Consider the following 26,144-nt stretch of genomic DNA (forward strand, 5'->3'; position numbering starts at 1 on the left):
GTTATAGGAAAGGGGTAGAGCTTGACATTTTGGGTGTGAACTTTCAAGAAATATGCTAGCCTTTTATAGGAAAGGGGTAGAGCTTGACATGTTGGGTTTTGTCTTTCAAGAAAGATGCTAGCCTGTTATAGGAAAGGGGTAGAGCTTGACATGTAGGGTTTTGTCTTTCAAGAAAGATGCTAGCCTGTTATTGAAAGGGGTAGAGCTTGACAGGTTGGGCTCTGTCTTTCAAGAAAGATGCTAGCCTGTTTTATGAAAGGGGTAGAGCTTGACTGGTTGGGTTTTGTATTTCAAGGAAGATGCTAGCCTGTTATACGAAAGGAGTAGAGCTTGACAGGTTGGGTTTTGTCTTTCAAGGACGATGCTAGCCTTTCATAGGACAGGAGTAGAGCTTGACATGGTGGGTTTTTATGTATTTCAAGAAAAATGCTAGCCTGCATAGGGACAAGTCCTGCAGAGCCCCAACAGGTGTGATACTGTAGGTTTACGTCTTGTGCCGCATAAAAACATGCCATTTTGTTGTAGTGCATCGGCCATATGAAGTTAGGTAATCGCACCCCTGTCATTTGTAAATATGGGAGCGAAGGGGAATTTCAAAGGGAACCCCTAACTGCAAGCCGATGATGTATAGATTATGGTAGCGGAATTGTACACAGGAGAGTCTTACTCGTCTGCACACTCCCTGTGGATCATGGAGTGGTCCTGGCGTGTGCACTGTCTGCTGCCCAGTCTTCCCAGAGACTGCACAGGAACCTATATGTTTGACCTTTATTATGATATAATGACTCCTACTGCATAGCCTCCACATGTACTCATAAGGCATTATTTCCATTGTCCATATAGTCCGCGGAGCAGTTATCCTTCTTCTGGTCTCATGCTTATTTCACCGCGAACCTCCAGCAGAATGGCCAGCATCGCCCACCCCCCGGTCTAACGTCTTGGTCCACGCCACGATTTACGACTCCGGCTCACGTAAATATGAAGATACAAATTGGTAACACTATTAACAGGACGTATAAATCATACATAGGCAGCTCGTAATGTATGCACGCGTCACGCGTAAACTAATTAGATCAGCGTTGATAGATGAGGAAAGAGCTGGAGACTGATGAGAATCAGACGCTCTTCCACTTGGCCTAGAGGGACGCGGTTAACCCGTTGTGTCCGCGCCGCCATCAGGCCGGTTGGTCACTATAGAGCCTAGTGGGCAAGATGCAATCAGATGGCGGAAAAGGGACTGGTGAAAAGGCAGCAGCGAACATGGCAGCACCAGAAGAACAGATCTAGTGAGTTTGTTCGTGGATAAAGGTAAACAAATGGGTCTTTAGGGTACGATGTTGTTACATCAGCAGTCTTTTTTTCTAAGGTTTTTTTTCAAAATAGTTTTTTCTGAAAAAATAATTGAGAAAATAGAGGTTTGACTAAGGGCATATATGGGGTGGAGGTCAGGAATAGAGACAAAGCATCATGGGAGGGGATAACCCCCCAACAATTTATAAAAAAACATTTTTTGAGAATTTTCGAGAAAAAAGAAAAAAAAACATCGAAAAAGAGACTGTCGATGTAACCAACATAAAACCGTCTTTAGTGCATCAGGGAAGCAGGAGAGGCCCTGTTGCCCCTGGAGCTGTAATGGTAAAGAGTTCTGGAGGGTGTAGGCTGGACCACAAGCCTTCAGCCACCCAGTCGTTTCTTGGAGAATTTAGAGACCGAAACTAAACCTATTCAAGCTTCGTATGACCAAAATAGGTCTTTGCAGGGGGTCGGAGGGGTCAGAGAGAAAGTTGGTGTGCGCACCTATGCACGCATGCGCCACTCGATACCTCACGCAACCACTCCCTCGAGTGCCACGTAATAATGCTCTTTATATACTCATACAGTACTCCTCTTCAGTTTCCAACACTTGCCCCCTGGAGGTAATGTCACCTTTGTAAGTCACATGTTTTTTGTTTCGTCCCCTATGTCCGACTTTTTTTATACACCCTCATAAACTGGCTCACCAGATGCTCTCATAACTGATGTCAACGGTGATGTCATGAGTGCACTCATGGGTTGCACAATATGGGGCACAGCGTTAAGAGGGCAAAGCCTCCAACACTTGCCACATTTCAAAGGTGTTGTGTGTTAAATCAGTTATTTCAATTGAGATGTGTTCAGTGAATGAATAAATGAGAGAGAAAAAGAGAGAGAGAGAGAGAGCGAGAGAGAGCGAGAGTGAGAGCGAAAGAACCAGAGAGAGAGAGAGAGAGAGCGCGCGAAAGAGCAAAAGAGAGATCAAGAGATAGCGAGAGAGAGCGAGTGAGAGAGAGCGAGAGAGCGCGAATGAGAGAGAGAGCGAGCGGGAGAGAAAGAGAGAGAGAGACACAGAGAGAGAAAGAATACATAACATGTAACCGTGCATTACACAGATCTGTTTCAGGAGATCTCTTCAGGTTTCAGCCGGATTTCTTGACTTGAAAACGTCTTACCTCTTCCATGCAAGAACTTTGGCCGGCTTCTGTGTATTGACGGTCCATGGAGCAATGCTTTCTTTCTCGTCAATCTCCTGCTAAGTAACAACAATTAAGTTTCGGATTAAAAAAATGTTACCTGCCGGGACAACCTTGTGTGTTACATTTGATAATGTTGACCCAGTCCCGATCAGAGTAGGGGATGGTGCTCAAGTACAAATCTTCTGCTAAAGACACACACACTTTTGGAATAACTGAAACTATCCGAATGTCCTAATTCAAATATTGTCTCTGCATAAATACAAATAGATGACTTTCAGGAATTGCATATGTGGTAAGATGGATGAGCAATGCAAGGCTTGTTTCCAGTACAGCACAGGTCTCCAACCTGCGGATTTCCAGATGTTTCGGATTACGACTCCTGTGACCCCTAAGCAGTGACCCTTCCAGCAAGGGCTAAAGGGAGTTGTAGTCCAAAACCACTAGAGAGCCAAAGGTTGCAGACCCGTGCAATATCGTATGAAAATGAAATAACAGGTGCAAACCCAAGCTGGTTCTCAGAGCTGCGCGGACGGCATTCAGTGTTGATGGGACGTTTATTCAGGTGACAGTGAGGAGTGGCAGCACATTTTAAAATAGCTCTTTCGGCCATATTGAGTTGCTATGCTTGACGAGGGTTAAACCCTAAAAGAATTAACCAGGTCTGGTTGTTCGGGTAGAGACCCTCCTTTGCACGCATATCAGAAGGATAGTCGGAGTTGCTTTCTCCAAGTTAGTAGAGCAATGTGCATAATTAAAAAGTCTGCACTTATAATAGAGAATTGAAACTACAAATCCCATAATGCTGAATTGTGCTGAACAAAAGGCCAGGATTGGCTACATAGGCCTCACATGACTTGCGTACATGTGGCAGAACATGTCTCACTGTCAACTAGAAAATGCATGCGTGATTGTGCTCTGTTTACTGGATGTTTTGTAATTTTGCTGAGTATGTTCTCCAATCATTGCAAACTACGGAAAAACCTCATAACACACAATTTATGAAAATATTAAAGAGATTATGAGATGTTTAATGATGGGCAAAGTTTATTTTGCCAAAGAAGAAACTGGAAATGTTAGCTGTTTTCACTGTGTTCACTGTTTGTGGACAGTACAATTCGCCACAGGACTTTTTCTTCCTAAAAATAGAATGTTGCCTGACATGCAGGGATTGTTTTCCATCAAACGGTGGCACAAATGTATTTTAAAAAGTCGGTGTTGTTTCTGAAAAAACTCACAATTACATTAAAAAAAGGCGACACTTGTTTGTGTTTGTTCACAAAATATGAAACATTTTAAGAAAATTGCTGGAAGATATAAAAAGTTTAAAGATGTCAACTTTTTGAAAAGTTGTGAAATGTGGACTTCTTTGGTAAAACTATGAATGCTTTTAAAAATCTTAAATGTTATCTTTATTTCATAAAATATATCTATCTATATATATATATATATATATATACATCAATGCAAAAAAAGATGTTATGGTTAAGTTTCTGTAATAAAAATCTTTGAAATTCACAGAAAAAGCTTTGTTAAAAGGGACGTGATTGTTGCAGCTCAAAATCAAAAATCCAAAGAAATGCTTGTTATGATAAGCTAATCAACCACACCTTGTGCCACCACCATGCACCGCTCGGACTAAAACCCAGGACATCAAAGATGATATCACAAATAGCATCACCGATGACATCACTAATCTGCATCAATTCTGATGGACCAATAACGGCCAGGGGCGTACCAGCCCAGTAGCGACCCTGATCTCTCAGAGAGGCCCTCGTTTTCCTCGTGCCTGCCTGGGTTTGTGCTGATTGCCAACTACCACGCCGGTATGCCCCGACAAAGGGATGACTGCTGAATTCAACATCCCTATTTGAGAGGCAGGGGTTGCCCTCCCCAATGCCGGTGAAATGGGTTAAGGCACCAACTGTGGAGTGGAGAAACTCATACAGGTCTGCTTGGCATGCTGGGAGCTGTAGTCACCTCACATTTCCATAAGATGGCGCCTTGTGTGATTCTCAGCACGAGTAATGCATCAACGATGACCCCTACAATTTACTTTTTGTCCTCTACTTTTTCAGGATATTTGGGACCAAAGAGATTCGGATGATACCCAGCTCATTTTCAGGCTATCCTCGGCCTCCTCCTCTCCTTCCCTCATCTCCGATTGTCTGTCTGCTATCCAGGAGTGGTGTGCCGCCAATGACCTCTGCCTAAACGCCAGTAAGATTGAGATTCTACTCATTGGCACACCCACTCCCTCCTTCCCTGCAGCTCTCTGGCCAGCCTCTCTTGGCCCTCTTCCTGCTCCCACCTGCAAGGCTAAAAACCTCGGGGTCATTTTTGACTCCACACTCTCCTTCTCTTTTCACATCTCTGACGTCTCTAAGAAGTCACACTACCAGCTGCACCTCATCAGAGGTATTCTTCCTTTCCTCTCTTTCCCCCAGAAGCTCGCTGTCTCCAGAGCCCTGGTTCTCTCTAGGCTGGACTATTGAAACAGCCTCTATCTAAATCTGCCTGCCTCTACTCTCTGCCCTCTGCAACTTATCCAGAACAGGACTGCTAGACTTGTCCTTGGCCTCAAGACTGAAATCTCTGCACTGGCTCCCAGTGGCTGCGAGGATTAAGTTCAAAACCCTCTGCATTGTCCACAAGGCCTTCTGGGGCCGCAATACCTTCAGCTCTCTCTTCCTAAACATCTTCCTTCTCGAGCTTTTCGCTCATTGCCTCCAACTCCCTCAGGGTCAGCCGCTTCACCAAGCAACGAGTTTTGGTAGATCTCTCTCTTCAGTAGGGGCCTCCCTCTGGAACAGCCTTTCTACCTCCCTGAAATTTGAGGAGAACCATCTCCGGTTCCGTAAGCACCTCAAAACCTTCCTCTTTACTTCTGCTTTCTCCCCCCTCTCCCATGCTGAATTCCTGGCTGAAACTGCACTGGTTAACTGGCCACTCTTTCTGATCTCGGCCCAGGCCCTGCCAGTTGCACACTTGCACTGCCTCCCTGGCAACCTATGCGCCCGGGTACTGTTTTCTGTATCCCTACAGTCCTCCTACCAGCACTTATGACTGCACTTTCCTTGCACTTGCCACAAGCTGGCCGTTTTATTTATCTTATTTATTCTACTTTCCCATGTACTGCACTTTCTCCTCTCCCTTCCCCCTTGCACTTTTCCCTTTCCCCCTTCCCATGCACTTGCGCGATCTGAATGGCACTTGGCCTAGTAAGATCGCTGTCTGTCTTCCCTTTGTTCCCCCTCCCTTGCCTCGTCGCGCCTTGAAACACTTGTGTATAAAATGCCATATCATATCATATCATGCATGAAGGTTACCGAGGTCAGAGTTCACAAAGCAAACGCAGAACTGATAGTCTTCGTGAGGACATGTGGGGGAGGCATTGGGTGTTGGGAGAGCACTAATAGCCCCACTTACAACCTGAATTTTAAAGCTGTCCTCCAGCGTCCAATGTTTTGAGGCTGGCTCCGGCCATGCCGAGATGTGCCTTTCAGACGGATGGTAATCTAAACAAAAGAAAAACACATTTTGTGTGTAAGCCGCATGTCATGTGCCGTAACACATCCTCATTAGCATCACAGGTCTTTACCACGCCGAAGTAGCAGCACAAGGCTTTACTGAGCCATAATGGCAGGGCTGGTCTCTATTTCATGACAGATTTATACAGAAAGATTGTCCAGAGGACATTAGTTTTTAATAAAGTATCAAAAATGTATTTAACGTGATACACCATTTGTAAGAAATGAGTTAATCATATTAATTGAGACTTAAACTTGTGTTTACATTGCAGGAAAACATACCAATAAAAACATGCCGATTTGAAAAACAGACAGTGAATCATTCACTCATTCGTCCACATTCAGCACCACTCATCCATCAACTGACTTCTAAAACTATACCAAAATACATTTGATATGTAATAGGACCTTTCTAATAGTCACAACTAACAATCTTGTTTCGTATAATGCATTCAATGTACAAAACGGTGGTCAGTCATAATCTCGAATTTAGAAATCTCGAAAAAAAAATGTCGAAAAAAAGGCTGAAAAAAAAATATCGATTTTTTTTTTTTCTATATTTTTTTTGGGCTCTAGTATATATAAATAAAATAGGTAAAAAAAAAATAAAAAAGGGGGGTTGGGGGCAACCCCCCCATTTCGAAAAAAAAAACGTCATAAAAAAAAATTCGACATTATTTTTTTCAGCCTTTTTTTTCGACATTTTTTTTTCGAGATTTCTAAATTCGAGATTATGACTATAAACCGTACAAAACCACTACAGTTATAACATATGTGTTCAACTAGTGGAGTGGATCAAATAGATGTTGTCCAATGATCGCATGCCCAGTTTCTTTCGACTGGTTTCGACGTGTAGAGATGATTTGATCAACGTCTTCATCAGGAAAAACATATATATACTTGCATCAGGTAATCGTATGTTTCAGGGTAAGGGAACAGACAACCAACTGGTTAAGGTCTCAATAAATGAGGCCAGAAAAACAATGGATCATGAGTGTCTCACTTTAAACAGGTGGCCAAACTCATTTCAAATTAGATCTTGGCAATATTGATGTTCGACACCGCAGATACTTCTAATGCGGCAAGAAGATGTCTTTTTCGTACACAGGGTATAATTCCATGACGGTGTGTACATACATCATATGAAAGAGGGCATCCCCCTTAACGCACGGTCCTGATCCATGTGGCGTCCATTGGTTTCTAATTCATGACAGGCAGAAAGGAAGGGGGCGGGCAGGATGTGTTGGCGGGAGTGGACAGGAAGAAGAGAATGAGGATGGGCGTGCCATGGAACTGGACAATAGGGTTGAGTTAGGGGAAGTGGCGTGCAAGATGTGGGGTCAAGAGGAGACCCTACTTAATGGTGACCCAGGAGCATTTTTCTACACATTCCTGTGTAATTCAGTTTCCGAAAGCCTGTGGAATGTAGACAGATGATATCTTTTTCTCTTTCACTCATCTACTCCAGAACACCTCAATGTTATAGGCAATAAAAAACAGGCAAATACACTGCAATGCACAGTGACAAAAGTATACTTTATGAACGGCTATGATGGATATTGGTGCCACCTTCAGGCGTGGGTGTGAATTGCAAACTGCCAAGCTTTCTAAACCAGAAAACAATCAACGTGTGGGAAGGTTTAAAAAAAAAAATACTCAAAATGGGTTCAGAAATCTTCTTAGCACTAGTCTAAATTGCTTTATTGTAAAAAGCTTGCAGGGGTTAGTCTGGTCAGGGAAGAAATCCGCTATTAATGCAGCTTCCATAGACCTTTCAGCAGCGTCTGATCACAATAACTGCAACCATCTGTGTTCTAAATCAGCAAAGAGGGGAATCCCACCAGGTGCCCTAAGGTTGATCATCGGTCAGCACAAGAATTTAGTCATACAGGTCAGACTGAATCTTGAGGGGGCTTAATCCTGTAAAATTCAATCGAGGTTGGGATTGAGGCAGGGATCCATTCTTGCTCCCTGCCTCTTCTACTTGTATGTGTCAGACATTGACAAGTATGTGACTTGTGCATCTTTTGTGACCCATGTATGTGACTCGGGCATCTTTTGTTTCCTGAGTATGTGACTCGGGCATCTTTTGTTTCCCGAGTATGTGACTGGTGCATCTTTTGTTTCCTGAGTATGTGACTCAGGCATCTTTTGTTTTCTGAGTATGTGACTCAGGCATCTTTTGTTTCCCGAGTATGTGACTCGGGCATCTTTTGTTTTCTGAGTATGTGACTCAGGCATCTTTTGTGTCCCGTGTATGTGACTCAGGTATCTTTTGTTTCCCGAGTATGTGACTCGTGCATCTTTTGTGACCCATGTATGTGACTCGGGCATCTTTTGTTTGCTGAGTATGTGACTCGGGCATCTTTTGTTTCCCGAGTATGTGACTCGTGCATCTTTTGTTTCCTGAGTATGTGACTCAGGCATCTTTTGTTTTCTGAGTATGTGACTCAGGTATCTTTTGTTTCCCGAGTATGTGACTCGGGCATCTTTTGTTTTCTGAGTATGTGACTCAGGCATCTTTTGTTTCCCGAGTATGTGACTCGGGCATCTTTTGTTTCCTGAGTATGTGACTCAGGCATCTTTTGTGTCCCGTGTATGTGACTCAGGTATCTTTTGTGTCCCGTGTATGTGACTCAGGTATCTTTTGTTTCCTGAGTATGTGACTCAGGCATCTTTTGTTTTCTGAGTATGTGACTCAGGCATCTTTTGTTTCCCGAGTATGTGACTCGGGCATCTTTTGTTTCCTGAGTATGTGACTCGGGCATCTTTTGTTTCCTGAGTATGTGACTCAGGCATCTTTTGTGTCCCGTGTATGTGACTCAGGTATCTTTTGTTTCCCGAGTATGTGACTCGTGCATCTTTTGTTTCCTTAAAACGTGGCTCACTTAATCTGACCTGACTCACCTATGAAGATTAGTTCTTATTACTTGATTCTAGGTCAATCGGACTGCAAAGGTTGCTTACCACTATTTCCGCTTTTGCACAAAGTAACACATTAAAAATAAACATAGGGAAAACCAGGGTTATGCAAATCGCTACCCACAACAGGAAGTCCTTATTTAAGTGGTTTTGCAAACGGACGTTTTAGAGCACCTGGTGATTGGATTTTTCTTGGCTTCCCTGTAAAATGTATGCCCAAATTCTTTCTGGTCAAATAGTACAGATCAACCTGCAGTATGGAAGGTGTTCCATGAAACTAGGGCTGAATGTTTACGAGGGTAAACCTACCCTTAAGCTTGTTTATGGAGTCGAGGTATTGCGGTCATGGGTACTAGAGAGCTTTGGGAAAATGGAAGCTCTAATTTGGTGGAAAGTTCAGATTGCAGCGATTACGTACGAATTGGGACTTAAGTCGTTGCAAGTAAGAGCACAATGGAGACTTCTTACTCGTTATAGTAAAATGATCTGTCCCATTACAAATTCAGTATATGAGGACTTTGAAGGTATCTTAAAGGCTAAAAATGAAAGAGTTGTGAATCCATTTTGTGAACTGTGTGACTGTATGCATTCTGACATTGTGAAAGGTCCTTTACATCTTGTGGAAAATCCCGGTGCAGTGAACACAGCACTGTATCAGGCTCACTGGTGCAATACAATAGATATGTTCCAGAGTTACGCCTCTATAACCTACCTCATTCATGAACATTAACACTTAGGTGTTGTAGGGCCGTGATTGAATATTTTTTCCTAACCGACACCTTTGGGATGAATTCTCAAGGTTCCGATGGAATCTTTATCCAAAAAAAGTGATCTTGTTGCGATGTAAATTGATATCCCAGGATAAGTCGTATTGTTGACTTTCAAAAGAAATGAATGAACCAGAAACCACTTGAGGAACCCCGACCCGGTAACCGGTAACCGCAAATTGCGGCATGGTCACCTCCAACCTCGTAATGACCCCCAATGTCTGGGTGACCATCCGACTTCAGTTGCTCGTGCACTATTTGGATTTTAAAAAAGAATTGAAATTGACCCCCCAGACAGAGTGAAAAATATGCATAGACAGCTTAATTTAAACTGTTCATATTATTCTTTTATCTTATATCTATGGACTTCTTTAGAGATTTAGGGATATAATGAGAGGATGTTTTAAAAATATTTGTACAATTAAGTTGTGTTGATGTGTTCGCTTTAATTTTTTTAATTAATGGAATATTTAGGTTATAATATTTTTTGGTTATTGTAAAGGTTGACATTTGTCTAACTGCATACAATTAAAAAATAAAGAAATATATTCACAACCATTGAATTGCATAATAATAAAAATGCCAGCAATTACTGCAGTGCTTAGAAGTGGCATGCCAAGGAGCTGGTGCCGATTGCTCCACAGCCTGTGGCATGTGAGGGCCTTCCTTGTTATTTAATTCCTAAACACGTGGATAATCCTCTGGGTGGCATTCCACTCCATCGTTTTGGGACCGTCTGTGCTTTGACAGTAAAGGGACTTCATATGTTATGTTAAAGGTACTTATATAGCGCACCGTCACCAACGGAATTGGTCCCCTGGTGCTTGTTGGGTGTCATGACCCACGTTTGGACTATTATGCTGCAACATTTGGTGCTGTGGGCTTAGGAAATCCAAGAGGGCGGAAAAGGCCACATTTGCACCAGAATCCTGGAGAACCGCGCAGTCTTTGCGCACAACAAAATGGTCGCCTAACCTGCCACCCACCAGTGTAAGCGTGATGGACCGGAAGCGCCAGGGGTGAAAGGTGGTGCCAAAGAAAAAACAGCAGTGCCGGTTAGCTCAGAAAGCGCTTTGAAATCACCTTTTTTTCTCTGAAACGCAAGCTAAAATGCCTATTTTAAACATTGCAAGATATTAAAAAATCTCACTGAACACCAGCAGACATTTGGCAGAATGTATTCTTGTGTGCATACTAAATCTGGAAAGAGAAAGAGCCCAAAACAATGTTCATAACAAAACTGGCTGAGCTGTGGATGTCAGCAGCTGAAGTGAAATGGGAAATGGGACTGAAAGACACTAAAATCTAGGGGTCGATTCATGGAATTAATGTGCGCCGAAAATTCCCGCGCAGAGGTGCCAAAACGTGCGAATCGCAGGAAAAGTGGGAAAATCGCAGTGCAAGTGCGAAAATCGCAGGAAAACCAGCGCACAGCGATTCATGGAACTCCATGCTTGAGAAAAACATTGGATGTGCGCTAAAAATGTGCGCCGCGCACGCCGGCGCACAGGTCATCCAACAGCGTGCGCCACGGCCACTGCGAAATCGCACATAGCGCGGCGCACATCACAAAAGTAGGCGGAACACGGGGCGTAACACTCAGAATGGGGAACAACGCGTGAAAATATGGGCGTCACGAGGGAAATACAGGAGGCAAGTGCGCGGAACGCCCACACGCTCGCCTACAACCCGTATTCATGGAATCGAATAGGGCAAACCAGCACACAGTCAAAGACGCGCACAGGGCAAACAAGTACGCCACAAGAAAGCAGGCGGTAGCGCCCCTGCGACTGAAAAAAATGTGCGCCAAAATGTGCGCTAACAAAAAGCACCCATATACAGCCATGATGAATGGCCCATACAGTGGCCCTCTAGGACAAATGAGGTGCAAAGGGGCACCGACAAACACGGACACCCGCTGTGTGAAAAATAGCGTGTGCGCGTGTTCCTGGGTGCGCGGGAAGTTCCACACGCGATTAGCCTGGGTACGTGTACTTCGGGGTGCGTGGGAAATTCCACACGCGATTAGCCTGGGTACGTGTACTACGGGGTGTGTGGGAAGTTCCACACGCGATTGGCCTGGGTAGGTGGGGGTGCGTGGGAAGTTCCACACGCGATTGGCCTGGGTACGTGTACTACTGGGTGCGCGGGAAGTTCCACACGCAATTGGCCTGGGTACGTGTATTCCGAGGTGCGCGGAAGATTCACACGCGATTTCTGCAGGGTACGTGTATTTCGGTGGTGCCGGGGAATGCTACACGTGATTTGGCCATGTGGGTCCCCCCAGGTGTTCCCTCTACACCCTCCACGGCCCCTGCAGGCAGCCCACACCACAGGGTACTACCCTGTACCCCTGCTCATGTCCCACAGGCAACCCATCCACCATGGCCATGCCCACCAGCCAACCTACATGTCACCTTGCACTACTGATCACCAACACATGTCTCCCACCAGCCCCACCACCCAGCAGTGCAGGGGCAGCCTCCACCAGGCCCCCACCCATGTCTCCCACCACCCCCACCCCCCAGCCACCAGGGGCAGCCTCCACCAGGCCCCCACTCATGTCTGCCACCACCCCCACCCCCCAGCAGTGCAGGGGCAGCCTCCACCAGGCCCCCACTCATGACCCCATGCACCCCCATCCCCCAGCAGTGCAGGGGCAGCCTCCACCAGGCCCCCACCCATGTCTACCACCACCCCCATCTCCCAGCATTGCATGCATAGCTCTCAACTCACCCGCTTTTGGCGGGTGTCACCCGCCTTGCAAAGGGCTGACTCACCCGCTAAGCCTCCTGCACGCCCATTCATTCCAATGGGCGTCTCACCCGCCAAAAACAAAATGGGGTGATTTCACCCGCTTTTGCGAGACAGGTGGTTGAGAGCTATGAGTGCAGGGGCAGCCTCTACCAGGCCCCCACTCATGTCTCCCATCACCCCCACCCCCCAGCCACCAGGGGCAGCCTCCACCAGGCCCCCACTCATGTCTCCCACCACCCCCAGCACCCAGCAGTGCAGGGGCAGCCTCCACCAGGCCCCCACTCATGTCTCCCATCACCCCGACCCCCACCCCCCAGCCACCAGAGGCAGCCTCCACCAGGCCCCCACTCATGTCCAACTCATGTCTCCCACCACCCCCACCCCCCAGCCACCAGGGGCAGCCTCCACCAGGCCTCCACTCATGTCTCCCACCACCCCCACCCCTCAGCAGTGCAGGGGCAGCCTCCACCTGGCCCCCACCCATGTCTACCACCACCCCCACCCACCAGCCACCAGGGGCAGCCTCCACCAGGCCCCCACTCATGTCCCCTATTACCCCCACCCCCCAGCAGTGCAGGGGCAGCCTCCACCAGGCCCCCACTCATGTCTCCCATCACCCCCATCCCCCAGCCACCAGGGGAAGCCTCCACCAGGCCCCCACTCATGTCTCCCACCACCCCCACCTCCCAGCAGTGCAGGGGCAGCCTCCACCTGGCCCCCACCCATGTCTACCACCACCCCCACCCACCAGCCACCAGGGGCAACCTCCACCATGCCCCCACTCATGTCCCCTATTACCCCCACCCCCCAGCAGTGCAGGGCCAGCCTCCACCAGGCCCCCACTCATATCCCCTATTACCCCCACCCCCCAGCAGTGCAGGGGCAGCCTCCACCAGGCCCCCGCTCATGTCCCCATGCACCCCCACCCCCCAGCAGTGCAGGGGCAGCCTCCACCAGGCCTCCACCCATGTCTACCACCACCCCACCCCCAGCAGTGCAGGGGCAGCCTCCAACAGGCCCACTGTTAGGCGGAAACCTGTGCAGTTCCCTCTGGGACGACTGCAAAAGATTTAGGACTACAGGCATTTGGTGGTGAACCCACTTGGTAGCAGTCTGTACCACACAGATTCACTTGGTAGCTGTTGCTGAGCAGTCAGACTTCTCTCAAGAAAAGTTGAGCAGTGTGTGGAGTATACAAAATAGGGCAATTCTTCACAGCAAGACAAGCAAACACGCAACGAGGCTTAGTGTAAAGATATTAAGGCATTTATTTATAACAGAACATCTATGAAAAACACTAAGGCAAATCACGGCAAACAAATCAAACACAGTTACTCTATGAAGTAGAAAACGATCAATCCCCCTAGCAATATTTCGACAAATCTAGGTTCTACCAGTATCACTTATTTTCAGACAGAGGTGTATACCTCAACCTAGATGACACTCGAACATTAGTTAGGACGGGAGAGAAAAAGATAGACAGGTCATGTATTCAACACAGTTCAATCCTTCACGGATAAAATGCAAGGCAGGAAGGCAAGAATCACAATAGATCATAAAGTTCAGAGGCCAGGCCCACTCGGAGAGAGGCAAGGCGCGATGTCCCAAAAAGTCTCTAGTGGAGATGCATTCAAGTCTTTGTAGCAAATTGTTATCGGCAGGTTGAATCAGTTCAGAACTATAAATGAGAAAAGCTTGGAGGCGACCCAACGGAAAGGAGAGGATTAGGACACCTCGCTCAATCCGATCGAAAGGGAAGCCAGGCGGACACGGTACCTTATTGTGGAGAGCAGCTCCGGCGGGGGCAGATGTTCCTGGTGGTGGATGCACGGCGGGTCTTTGCCAAGAGTAGAGAGGTTCTCGTCGTTGAAGAAAAAGGAAGTCCGGTGCACCACCAGGGAAGAGACCAGCCGCGGAGTGCTCCATCACAAGCCACCACCTTTAGGTCGCGGTACAGGGGTAGTGTCTATCCGGTTGCCGGGGTGCTCTGCACGGGCAATTCGACCACTGCGTCCTGAGGCGAATAAAAAGCAAAGGGGGCTGGTTGTTCCCACCAGCCAGTGGAAGAGATTCTCCGGCAGGGAGATCTCCTCTGTCGTCAGGAAGTGGTGAGTCGGTTCCGCAGGGCTCCACCGGAGGTGTCGTCGTGCAGGTCGGCTCAGCGTTACCCTCGTCGGATTCTTAGGTCCTGTGGCGACTTCTGAAGATCCAGTCCCAAAAGCCCTGCTTTTATGCAGAAAACCCCCATTCATTCAGCCTAGCTGTCAATCAACACATGCTAAGTGGTGAGCGGGAACGCTCACCACTTGGGCCAATCACTCCAGAGTGCGACCTGAGTTGGCAAGGCAACTCGGTCCAGGGTGCCTAAATCCCCTCCCACACCCCTGAGGTAACCCAAACAGAATGGCACCACTTTATTGGGTCTCTGTACAGAGGCCCGCCAAAAGTGGAACAAAGGGCTCAACCTTTGGTTTAGGAGTCACAGAGACGAACACAGACGCCATTTTAAAAAACCGAGTTCTGGCAGAAAATACCATCCGATAAACTTATTTAGGATAAGTAGACCGGTGGTACGTTGGAGGTTAACGAGAAAAAGTATCAATCTCCAACAATGGGACGAATCCCATAGAGTTATGCTCGGGGTCGAACATAACAAGTAGTTTCCACTGCCACCAGCCAAAACTCGACGAGGGGGGATGGGACAGTGCCCCCTCGAGTAACAGGTCTAGGAGTAATCGAATTACCCCTACTAGTACGTCCACAATAAGATGGTTTGTACTAGTACTGTTAGTAAATTTAGGTCTAGTAAAGCCAATGGTGACTTTACATGCCCGGGGAGACAGTAGTCAGTCCCCGGGTATGGAGTCTATGGTGGGGGTCCGCTAGGACGCCCCAGTGTTACGGCACGTCGGGTGCGGTGTAACACACATAGAAAAACATATGAGACCCTATGGAGTAAAAGACCCCATAGCCCATCGAACACATTGACATCTCAAAGGAATTACACACACATACATGTCCAAGAGTGGGAGAAAAGAGTCTCACTCTTGGCAGGATGGAAAAAAACAAACTCCAGAAATCCAGCAAAGCTGCTGGGGGACTCACTAGGTTAGGAAATTCAGCCTAAACAGAGAATTCTCCCTAACACTCGCCCCCCCCAGACTAAGGGACAGGAGGATTTAATCCACTCCTGGATGAATCTCATACCTCTAGTCGATGACATACATCCTAGAGAGACCATCAGCATTTTGGTGGTGACACCCTGACCTGTGCTCAATGGTGAAATCAAACCCTTGCAGGCAGATCGACCATCTCAATAGTTTTGGGTTTTCCCCTTTCATTTGCATTAACCATCTCAAGGGTTGGTGGTCAGTCTGAATGACGAAAGTAGAACCATACAAGTACGGCCTAAACATCTTCAGAGCCCTTACGATAGCAAAGCACTCTCTTTCGATTGTTGCCCACCTTGTTTCAGGATCCTTCAGCTTGCGGCTGATGAAGCAAACGGGGTGCTCCCTACCTTTCCCATCCAGTTGACTGAGTACGGCACCTATTCCTACATTTGAAGCATCTGTCTGCACAATGAAGTGTTGGCGGTAATCAGGAGCTCTGAGTACTGGGGCTTGGCAAAGAGCCTTTTTCAGGTTTTCAAAAGCCTGATTGCACTCCTCGTTCCATTTAACCTTTTTAGTGAATTTGGGAGAGGAGATGACATTCAGTGGAGAAGCTATGGTCCCATAGTTCTCTATGAAATTCCTATAATACCCGGTGAGGCCTAGGAAGGCTCTCACCTGGGTTTGAGTAGTCAGTGTTGTCCAATTTTGCACAGCTTCAATCTTACTGAGCAAAGGCCTTATTTCTCCACCGCCTACCTCATGCCCAAGATAGACTACCTTACTCTGTTCAATTTGGCATTTACTCGCCTTTATGGTCAGACTGGCTCGTCCAAGAGCCTGCAAAACATCTCTCAGGTGGGTTACATGTTCTTCCCAGGAATTGCTGAACACTGCGATGTCATCCAAGTACGCCATGCAGAAGTCCTCCATCCCATTCAGAACCTGGTTTACCATCCGTTGAAACGTAGCAGGTGCATTTTTCAATCCGAATGGCATTACCTTAAACTGGTATAAGCCAACGGGGGTAGAAAATGCAGTTTTCTCCTTGGCATGGTCTGTCAGGGCTATTTGCCAATAGCCTGACGTCAAGTCAAATGTGCTGAGGAACTTGGCGGCGCCAAGTTTATCCACCAACTCATCTGTTCTTGGCAAAGGGTGGGCATCAGTCTTGGTGACTGCATTAAGAGCTCTATAATCCACGCAGAATCTAAGTTCTTTAGATCCGGCCTTTGGTACTAACACAACGGGGCTAGACCATGGACTAGTAGAGGGCTCTATTACCCCGAGATCGAGCATCTTGCTGACCTCACCTTTGATTTGGGTTTGTACTTTCTCTGACATTCTGTATCCTCTGCTCTTGACCGGCAGACAGTCACCAGTGAGTATGTCGTGCTGGCCCCAAGGGGTCAAGCCTGGCGAAAGCGAGAACAGAGGGGCAAACTGATTCAACATCGATTTGCACTCTTCTTGTTGCTCGGGTGTCAGATTGGAGGAGAGATTTACTCCTTCAATTGTTTCGTCTAAAGGCATGCCTTTGAGGAGATCCAGAAGAGCTTCACTCTCTTCTTCTTCCTCAGATGATGCTAGAAGCAACGCTCCTACATCAGGTCGTGAGACATACGCTTTAAGTCGGTTGGTGTGAAAGACTGTCGAAGCCTCCTTAGGATTGCCCAAGTCCACCAGATAGTTAACCTCTCCGAGTTTACCCACTACTCGGAAGGGTCCCATCCACTTATCTTGCAAGGCCCTCTGCCTTGTTGGGATCATAACGAGAATGAGCTGGTCTTGAGCGAACACAACCATGTTAGCCTTTTGATCGTGCCAGTGCTTGACCAATGCTTGTCCAGCTTTCAAGTTATCGCTTGCTTCCGTCATCATGTGCGACATTCTCCTCCGGAGACCTATCACGTAGTCAGTCACTCTGACTGGCTTGGGGGAAGGAGCACTCTCCAACCCCTCCTTAATCAGGGCCAATGGACCTCTGACGGGATGACCATAGAGTAGTTCGAAGGGAGAGTAACCTACTCCCTCCTGAGGGACTTCTCTATAAGCAAAGAGAAGGCATGGCAGTAGAAGGCCCACTTACGCTTAAGGGGTTCCTCTAAAGCACCTATCATGCTCTTCATGGTTCGGTTGAACCGTTCCACCAACCCATTGGTTTGGGGGTGGTAAGCCGTTGAGAACTTGTAAGTAACTCTGCAGGTTTTCCACATGGCTTTCATATAGTGGGACATAAAGTTCGACCCTCTGTTAGAGATTACTTCCTTCGGAAACCCGACCCTAGTAAAAATACAACGGATGGCCTTAGCCACAGCCGGAACTGTAACAGTCCTCATAGGAATTGCCTCAGGATACCTAGTAGCATGGTCTACTACAACAAGTATAAACCTGTTGCCTGAGGAGGTAGGAGGATCAAGGGGACCAACAATGTCAATCCCTACTCTCTCAAATGGGACTCCCACGACTGGGAGAGGCACTAAAGGTGCCACATTCTTGGAACCAACCTTACCAGAGGTCTGGCAGTTGTGGCAGCTCCTGCAGTGTTTTTCTACTTCGGCCCCCATCTTTGGCCAATAGAAGTAGAGAGAGAGCCTTTCCTTAGTCTTCTTGAAACTCAAGTGACCAGCCAAAGGAATCTCGTGGGCTAACTGCAAGAACTGTGGTCTGTTCTCTTGGGGTACTACAAGTCGTTTGTAGTCTCCAGGTGCAGACTCGGTCGGTTCACTGTAGAAGAGGCCATCTTCCCAGTGCAACCTGTGTTTTCCAGGCTCTTGCCCTTCAGCCTGAGCTTCTGCCTGGTGGCGAAGACCTTCCAGAGTTGGACATTCTCTCAGTCCCTTACTGAAGTCTGCCCTGATGGGTCCACCTTCTGCCAGTAACGACTACAGCTCAGGATGGTCAACAGGATCCAGATCTCCAATGATTTCCTGGCCTTCCATTAGCTCTTCCTCAGAGTCTAATTCTACCACACAGGGTTGTACCTCCCTCTCAGCCTCGGCTGGAGCTGGAGTTAGGGGTGTAACTTTGGACAACCTCGGGGAAGTCCGTGTTGGCTGCACTGGAATGCTGGCTGCTGGTTTCGGGATAGAAGTCTTAGGTTTCCCTTTCGCTTCCGATCTCTTGGAGACAGCGGCCGACAATTCCAGTGGAGCAGGAGTGATATCTTTCTTCATCATCTCCTGGAGAGTTCTGCGCATGGTCCTCTCTCTTGCAGGTCTGGTTAGCTCCTGTAACCATTTACTAGGAGGTCTGGGAGTATGCGATACAACTCCGAGAGTTTTTAAATTGTTACCCAACAGTACACGTCCTGGTACCTCACTCTGTATGCTGACAGGTATCTTCACAGTCATGTCGTTACACTGGATGAGAACTGGTAATTGGGGAAGCATCTGCACAGGCCCTCCAGCTAACTTGGTGAGGCGTTTGGGTGCCTTAGCAACATCCTCAGCCTGAAAAAACGATTTATCCACCACAGTTATGCTGGCCCCAGTGTCCCTAATGGCAGGCGTCTCCTGACCATTTACCTGGACACTGTCCTTATAATACTCTTTAGTATTATCGGGGATAGAATTATAGACATCTAAATTCTGTTGTTCCCACGACCCCAGAGATACTAAAGAAACGCTGACTGAGACTCCAATGGGTTTGTCAGCTAGCAGTAGAAAGTTTCCACTTGCCATTTGGACTTCCTCCTCTGGAGCGAAGGCTAAGGAGACAAGCTGGACCCCTGAAGGTTTACCCTTACATCTGGGATCTCCTTTCACGTGGTCAGTCGAGCCACAAACAAAGCATTTACCAAATGCTTTCTGGAATGGTGGCTTGTTCTGCCCTCCTTCCGGTTTGGCACCAGAAGGCATACTATTCTGCTGTGGTTTTCCCGGTGGCTTACCCTTCTGGTTTTGTTTGGGGCCCTCTTTGGAATGTGAGCTATTAGAATTCTCTTTTGAGTCTTTTTTAGGCTGTTTTCCCCCATCCTTTTTCTGAGTTGCCCCAGAATCCTTATGAGTAGCCCTGTTGGCAACCCGCAAGTCAGCAGCCTTAGCTAGCTCTCTGGAATCCAATTCCTTCGAATCAGCCAAGTGCTGTCTGAGCTCAGGAGAACAGGCATCATAAATAGACTCCAACATAAAAAGATTCCTCATACCTTCATAAGTGTTCACTTTGTAACCCTTAATCCATCCCTCTAAGTTTTTCAACCCTTCACTCACCCAGGTAGCCCAGAGGAGGAAGTCCAAATGCTTTTTGAGGGTTCTAAACCTCTTAAGATACTGGGAAGGGGTCTTCCCGAATCTAGCTATTAAAGCTAGTTTCACACTTTCGTAATCCGTCTTATCCGCCTCCCCCAACTCCATTACCACATCAGTCGCAACAGGAGGGAGCCTAGAGAACAACCAGGGAAGCAAAGCATTCCCGGTGATGTCCTGGAGCCCATGATTGTAGTCAAACAGTTTCAACCAATCCAACACATCCAATCTCGGTTCATACATACCCACTAATTCCTTCGGCATCCGGGGTCTTTTGGGACTGGAGCTCCTAGAGGAACCAGAGGAGAGAGAAGCATTTTCCATAGACAACTTTTTCATCTCTAACTCGTGATTAAGTTCTATTTCCCGGAGTCTTAACTCAGCTTGCTTCTGCTCAGCCTGGGCATTCATCCATCTGAACTCGAGCTCTTGGTTTCGTTCAGATTGAGCCAAGAACCGTTTGTATTCTAGTTCGAGCTTCATTTTTTCAAGTTCAAAATAAGCAGGTTTACTTGTGGGACCTGGTATGGGCCCCGTAGGCACAGCTGGTAAGGCGGGTAGAGGAGCAGGTGAGACAGTTTCGTTAGCCTCGCCGTCCTCGTCAGCCTCTTCATCGCTATCATCAGAATTACGATTTAGATCAACACCATCACTGTTATCTACAGTCGCTGGAGAGATTGGTTCCTCTGAACCAGTACCCAGACTTTGGTTTGCCAGCAATCTCTCGATTAGTTCTAACTTCTTGCCTCTTACAGAAAGATTCTCTTGCCTACAGAGAGCTCGCAAACTCTCAGTATTTTCACCTGACAAAGACTCTTGACTGTAAGTTTCCATCGTAGACATGTTTTTGAAAGTTGCTTTTTGTGCAAAGTTTTGTGGTTTAGTTATCCTACAGTGTCGAAAAGCACTCTAAACTGTATACTCGATACAAATCCCACAGCTGTACACCAGTGTTAGGCGGAAACCTGTGCAGTTCCCTCTGGGACCACTGCAAAAGATTTAGGACTACAGGCGTTTGGTGGTGAACCCACTTGGTAGCAGTCTGTACCACACAGATTCACTTGGTAGCTGTGGCTGAGCAGTCAGACTTCTCTCAAGAAAAGTTGAGCAGTATGTGGAGTATACAAAATAGGGCAATTCTTCACAGCAAGACAAGCAAACACGCAACGAGGCTTAGTGTAAAGATATTAAGGCATTTATTTATAGCAGAACATCTATGAAAAACACTAAGGCAAATCACGGCAAACAAATCAAACACAGTTACTCTACGAAGTAGAAAACGATCAATCCCCCTAGCAATATTTCGACAACTCTAGGTTCTACCGGTATCACTAATTTTCAGACAGAGGTGTATACCTCAACCTAGATGACACTCGAACATTAGTTAGGACGGGAGAGAAAAAGATAGGCAGGTCATGAAATCAACACAGTTCAATCCTTCGCGGATAAAATGCAAGGCAGGAAGGCAAGAATCACAATAGATCATAAAGTTCAGAGGCCAGGCCCACTCGGAGAGAGGCAAGGCGCGATGTCCCAAAAAGTCTTTAGTGGAGATGCATTCAAGTCTTTTTAGCAAATTGTTATCGGCAGGTTGAACCAGTTCAGAACTATAAATGAGAAAAGCTTGGAGGCGACCCAACGGAAAGGAGAGGATTAAAACACCTCGCTCAATCCGATCGAAAGGGAAGCCAGGCATACACGGTACCTTATTGTGGAGAGCAGCTCCGGCGGGGGCAGATGTTCCTGGTGGTGGATGCACGGCGGGTCTTTGCCAAGAGTAGAGAGGTTCTCGTCGTCGAAGAAAAAGGAAGTCCGGTGCACCACCAGGGAAGAGACCAGCCGCGGAGTGCTCCGTCACAAGGCACCACCTTTAGGTCGTGGTACAGGGGTAGTGGCTATCCGGTTGCCGGGGTGCTCTGCACGGGAAATTCGACCACTGCGTCCTGAGGCGAATAAAAAGCAAAGGGGGCTGGTTGTTCCCACCAGCCAGGGGAAGAGACTCTCCGGCAGGGAGATCGCCTCTGTCGTCGGGAAGTGGTGAGTCGGTTCCGCAGGGCTCCACCGGAGGTGTCGTCGTGCAGGTCGGCTCAGCGTTACCCTCGTCGGATTCTTAGGTCCTGTGGCGACTTCTGAAGATCCAGTCCCAAAAGCCCTGCTTTTATACAGAAAACCCCCATTCATTCAGCCTAGCTGTCAATCAACACATGCTAAGTGGTGAGCGGGAACGCTCACCACTTGGGCCAATCACTCCAGAGTGCGACCTGAGTTGGCAAGGCAACTCGGTCCAGGGTGCCTAAACCCCCTCCCACAACCCTGAGGTAACCCAGACAGAATGGCACCACTTTGGAGGGTCTCTGTACAGAGGCCCGCCCAAAGTGGAACAAAGGGCTCAAACTTTGGTTTAGGAGTCACAGCGACGAACACAGACGCCATTTTAAAAACCGAGTTCTGGCAGAAAATACCATCCGATAAACATATTTAGGATAAGTAGACCGGTGGTACGTTGGAGGTTAACGAGAAAAAGTATCAATCTCCAACAATGGGACGAATCCCATAGGGTTATGCTCGGGGTCGAACATAACAAGTAGTTTCCACTGCCACCAGCCAAACCTCGACGAGGGGGGACGGGACAGTGCCCCCTCGAGTAACAGGTCTAGGAGTAATCGAATTACCCCTACTAGTACGTCCACAATAAGATGGTTTGTACTAGTCCTGTTAGTAAATGTAGGTCTAGTAAAGCCAATGGTGACTTTACATGCCCGGGGAGACAGTAGTCAGTCCCCGGGTATGGAGTCTATGGTGGGGGTCCACTAGGACGCCCCAGTGTTACGGCACGTCGGGTGCGGTGTAACACACATAGAAAAACATATGAGACCCTATGGAGTAAAAGACCCCATAGCCCATCGAACACATTGACATCTCAAAGGAATTACAGACACATACATGTCCAAGAGTGGGAGAAAAGAGTCTCACTCTTGGCAGGATGGAAAAAAACAAACTCCAGAAATCCAGCAAAGCTGCTGGGGGACTCACTAGGTTAGGAAATTCAGCCTTAACAGAGAATTCTCCCTAACACCCACACTCATGTCTCCCATCACCCCCACCCCCCAGCCACCAGGGGCAGCCTCCACCAGGCTCCCACTCAAGTCTCCCACCACCCCCACCCCCCAGCAGTGCAGGGGCAGCCTCCACCAGGCCCACACTCATGTCTCCCATCACCCCCACCCCCAGCCACCAGGGGCAGCCTCCACCAGTCCCCCACTCATGTCTCCCATTACCCCCACCCCCCAGCCACCAGGGGTAGCCTCCACCAGGCCCCCACTCATGTCTCCCACCACCCCCACCCCCCAGCAGTGCAGGGGCAGCCTCCACCAGGCCCACACTCATGTCTCCCATCACCCCCACCCCCAGCCACCAGGGGCAGCCTCCAACAGGCCCCCACTCATGTCCCCTATTACCCCCACCCCACAGCAGTGCAGGGGCATCCTCCACCAGGCCCCCACTCATGTCCCCATGCACCCCCACCCCCCAGCAGTGCAGGGGAAGCCTCCACCAGGCCCCCACTCATGTCTCCCACCACCCCCCAGTAGTGCAGGGGCAGACTCCACCAGGCCCCCACTCATGTCCAACTCATGTCTCCCACCACCCCCACCCCCCAGCAGTGCAGGGGCAGCCTCCACCAGGCCCCCACTCATGTCCCCATGCACACCCAGCCCCCAGCAGTGCAGGGGCAGCCTCCACCAGGCCCACACTCATGTCTCCCATCAACCCCACCCCCTAGCCACCAGGGGCAGCCCCCACCAGGCCCCCACTCATGTCTCCCACCACCCCCACCCCCCAGCAGTGCAGGGGCAGCCTCCACCAGGCCCCCACCCATGTCTCCCACCACCCCCACCCCCCAGCCACCAGGGTCAGCCTCCACCAGGCCCCCACCCATGTCTCCCACCACCCCCACTCCCAGCAGTGCAGGGGCAGCCTCCTCCAGGCCCCCACTCATGTCCCCATGCACTCCCACCTTCCAGCAGTGCAGGGGCAGCCTCCACCAGGCCCCCACCCATGTCTACCACCACCCCCACCCCTCAGCAGTGCAGGGGCAGCCTCCACCAGCCCCCCACTCATGTCTCCCATCGCCCCCACCCCCCAGCCACCAGGGGCAGCCTCCACCAGGCCCCCACTCATGTCTCCCACCACCCCCACCCCCAGCAGTGCAGGGGCAGCCTCCACCAGGCCCCCACTCATGTCTCCCATCACCCCCACCCCCCAGCCACCAGGGGCAGCCTCCACCATTCCCCCACTCTTGTCTCCCATCACCCCCACCCCCCAGCCACCAGGGGCAGCCTCCACCAGGCCCCCACTCATGTCCCCTATTACCCCCAACCCCCAGCAGTGCAGGGGCAGCCTCCACCAGGCCCCCACCCATGTCTACCACCACACCCACCCCCCAGCCACCAGGGGCAGCCTCCACCAGGCCCCCACTCATGTCTCCCACCACCCCCACCCCCCAGCTGTGCAGGGGCTGCCTCCACCAGGCCCCCACTCATGTCCAACTCATGTCTCCCACCACCCCCACCCCCCAGCAGTGCAGGGGCAGCCTCCACCAGGCCCCCACACATGTCCCCATGCACCCCCACCCCCCAGCAGTGCAGGGGTAGCCTCCACCAGGCCCACACTCATGTCTCCCATCACCCCCACCCCCCAGCCACCAGGGGCAGCCTCCACCAGGCCCCCACTCAAGTCTCCCACCACCCCCACCCCCCAGCAGTGCAGGGGCAGCCTCTACCAGGCCCCTACCCATGTCTACCACCACCCCACCCCCCAGCCACCAGGGGCAGCCTCCACCAGGCCCCCACTCATGTCTCCTATTACCCCCACCACCCAGCAGTGCAGGGGCAGCCTCCACCAGGCCCCCACTCATGTCCCCATGCACCCCCACCCCCCAGCAGTGCAGGGGCAGCCTCCACCAGGCCCCCACCCATGTCTATCACCACCCCCACCCCCCAGCAGTGCAGGGGCAGCCTCCACCAGGCCCACACTCATGTCTCCCATCACCCCCACCTCCCAGCCACCAGGGGCAGCCTCCACCAGGCCCCCACTCATGTCCCCTATTACCCCCACCCCCCAGCAGTGCAGGGGCAGCCTCCACCAGGCCCCCACTCATGTCCCCATGCACCCCCACCCCCCAGCAGTGCAGGGGCAACCTCCACCAGGCCCCCACTCATGTCTCCCACCACCCCCACCCCCCAGCAGTGCAGGGGCAGCCTCCACCAGGCCCCCACTCATGTCCCCATGCACCCCCACCCCCCAGCAGTGCAGGGGCAGCCTCTACCAGGCCCCCACCCATGTCTACCACCACCCCCACCCCCCAGCCACCAGGGGCAGCCTCCACCAGGCCCCCACTCATGTCCCCTATTACCCCCACCGCCCAGCAGTGCAGGGGCAGCCTCCACCAGGCCCCCACTCATGTCCCCTATTACCCCCACCCCCCAGCAGTGCAGGGGCAGCCGCCACCAGGCCCCCACCCATGTCTACCACCACCCCCACCCCCCAGCCACCAGGGGCAGCCTCCACTAGGCCCCTACTCATGTCCCCTATTACCCCCACCCCCCAGCAGTTCAGGGGCAGCCTCCACCAGGCCCCCACTCATGTCCCCATGCACCCCCACCCCCCAGCAGTGCAGGGGCAGCCACCACCAGGCCCCCACCGATGTCTCCCACCAACCCCACCCCCCAGCCACCAGGGTCAGCCTCCACCAGGCCCCCACTCATGTCCCCATGCACTCCCACCCCCCAGCAGTGCAGGGGCAGCCTCCACCAGGCCCACACTCATGTCTCCCATCAACCCCACCCCCTAGCCACCAGGGGCAGCCCCCACCAGGCCCCCACTCATGTCTCCCACCACCCCCACCCCCCAGCAGTGCAGGGGCAGCCTCCACCAGGCCCCCACCCATGTCTCCCACCACCCCCACCCCCCAGCCACCAGGGTCAGCCTCCACCAGGCCCCCACCCATGTCTCCCACCACCCCCACTCCCAGCAGTGCAGGGGCAGCCTCCTCCAGGCCCCCACTCATGTCCCCATGCACTCCCACCTTCCAGCAGTGCAGGGGCAGCCTCCACCAGGCCCCCACCCATGTCTACCACCACCCCCACCCCTCAGCAGTGCAGGGGCAGCCTCCACCAGCCCCCCACTCATGTCTCCCATCGCCCCCACCCCCCAGCCACCAGGGGCAGCCTCCACCAGGCCCCCACTCATGTCTCCCACCACCCCACCCCCAGCAGTGCAGGGGCAGCCTCCACCAGGCCCCCACTCATGTCTCCCATCA

The sequence above is a fragment of the Ambystoma mexicanum genome, chromosome 10 (assembly GCF_040938575.1).
Source record: "Ambystoma mexicanum isolate Mex_15411 chromosome 10, UKY_AmexF1_1, whole genome shotgun sequence".
Classification (NCBI taxonomy): domain Eukaryota; kingdom Metazoa; phylum Chordata; class Amphibia; order Caudata; family Ambystomatidae; genus Ambystoma; species Ambystoma mexicanum.